We start from the raw sequence: 2,769 nt of genomic DNA, 5'->3' as shown, positions 1-2,769 counted from the left end.
AGCTGGAAATGTATGTATTGTTGTTGAAAAAGTGGTATTTGTGGATACAAGATCCACTTTGGAGCAAGTTTACAAAACCACATTGAGGTCACACAAGGTATTGACAAGCTGCTGTTTTTAGCCCAAAAGGATTTTCAAAATTGTGTTTTGATTTGTTGGTAGAGTGTTTGCATTTTGATCCATGATAAGTATTTGACTTTTGACAAGATATATGAGTATGTAGTAGATCAAGAGAGAATGATGTAAAAAAAATAAAGTAGTCCAGTGTTTCATTTATAGGAGTAACATAAGTTTAAAATAAAAAAAACAATTTTTTAAGAATTTAACTTTTTCTAACGGTAAGTCAAAACACAGACAAAACCAGACCTTATTATCTCCTATTTGATTGGATCTTGTAAAATGTGGTGAACACCATGTAATCATTGACCACGAACCAAGATGATTGTGTGCACGCTCGTGATCAATTGCCATTGTGGTCATGAGAAGCATTCGTGCTAACCATATCAGCTGGCCTAAATGTATGACTCTTAAACTATCTAAGTTAATTCGTATGGATAAAATAGTAGTTTATCAAATAAGTTCACGTATAATTAAAAAAGTAAAAAATAATAAATTAAATTAATTTTAAAATTAAACCATGAATCCATTAAGTCGCATTTTTAGAAATTGAAAACAATTTGATTAGGTATATTATTCTTATTATTATTTTAACGTCAAATTTATTTCAACCTTAAATTATTCTGAATCAATTTATGATACGAACTTTGAATCCTCAATGTCAATGAGGGGAAGACAACACCTGATATCGTTGTGTGCTAAAAATATTACGTAGTTTAAATACAAGCTTTACTAAAAAATATTTTTAGAATTAAAATTTGTAAAACACATTCAAATGTGTGAAATTAGAATTAAAAAATGTTATTATATTATATTTATTATAACTAATCCAAATTAAATATATATTGGTTTTATAAAGAAAAATATAAAATCTTTGTATTTATTATTCTAAGTTGTAAAATTTAGAAATTTGAGGAGAAGAAAAAATTGGTTTAGCGTGTTTGGGCCGGGTCAATGATTGCATAGAATTCCGATTAATAACCGGTTAAACCGGCATTGGTCGAGTTCATATAACTAAATTAACTAATAACTTATCTTACCACTATTTATTTATGTTTTTATTTAATAACCGGCAAACAAGTATATGTTATTGAAACGGTCTAATGAGTAATATTTATAGTTAAAAAAATAAATAATGTCAAACAAAATGAAAATCGTTTAAAATGGTATTTTGATGTTTTTAATTTTATATACCGTTTTATTTTTATTTTTATTTTTAAAAAAAAAAACACCAACCGGACTTTACTACTTTTTTCATATATATATATATATATATATATATATATATATATATATATATATATATATATATATATATATATATATATATATATATATAGGTTCATGTGAGACGGCCTAATTTTATAAGACCGTGAGACGCAATCTTAGCCACTCATTTAGTGAATAAAACAAAAAAAAATTAAAATGCAAAATAATTGAAAATTTTCGAAATTTTTTTTCCAATATTATTTTCGGAATATATATTTTCCAAAAAAAAAAAAATACCAAAAAAAATACAAAAATAAATACAAAAAAAATACATTTTTTACATATTTTAGTAGAATATTTAGAGTATTCTACATATCTGACAAATCTAATAGAATATTGTAAACATTCAAAAAATCATATTAGAAATGTACAGTATAATATTCTATTAGAATATTTCACGCATTTAAAAAAAAAACGGTAATTTTCTTTATTTGTTTTTAATTTTTTAAAATTTTTTTAGTTAAATAAAGTTCCGAAAATAATAATTAAAAAACAATTTTTGGATTTTTTCTTTTATTTTGCATTTTAAATTTTTTTTAAGATTTAGTCTTACGGTCTCACAAAATTAGCATGGTATCAAATGAACCTGAACCTATATATATATATATATATATATATATATATATATATATATATATATATATATATATATATATATATATATATAAGGGTTCGATTCAGAAAAAAAAAGGTTGAGAATGCGGGAATCATTCTCAGTTACATATTTATTTTGCCGCAAAACACTTAGTTTTACCGGCGGAAATGGATAAGAGATACACATGTGTTTTCCAACCAAACATGTTTCCTTAAACTATGATAATCATTACTTTAATATACACAAAAACATGTTTTTTTTATTTTTTTTTATTTTTAGAAAGCTATTTTATCGAAAAATAATTTTAAATATATCAAAATTCATAATTTTTATTCTCTATAAATAGACATACATATTGATATAGTTTCAAGATAAAATTAAAAAATTGTTTTTTTTAGAGTTTCAGCTCTCATTATTCATAAGTGAATAAAAATGCATCGGATTTTTATAAAAGTAAATTCGTTTTTCACTTATGAATAAAATGTATGCTTAACTTTTTTACATTTTAAGTATCGTTCATATATGAATATAACACGTAATACATTTTCTTACCTGTAGTATATTTTTTACATCATCTTTCGATAAATGTTATATTTATATATGAATAAAACGTGTATTAGTTGTCGTCATGTCTTATATTCATATATGAACAAAACATTTATCAAAATTTTGTTACAGTTTATTTGTTTTTTATATATGAATACTTATGAAGTTAATCAAAGATGTTGTGTTTTGAAAATTTGAACTACTTATTCATATATGAATAACAAATAAACTGTAACAAAATT

Source organism: Lactuca sativa, chromosome 5, assembly GCF_002870075.4.
Source record: "Lactuca sativa cultivar Salinas chromosome 5, Lsat_Salinas_v11, whole genome shotgun sequence".
Classification (NCBI taxonomy): Eukaryota; Viridiplantae; Streptophyta; class Magnoliopsida; order Asterales; family Asteraceae; genus Lactuca; species Lactuca sativa.
Note: the sequence above shows the minus strand (reverse complement) of the source record.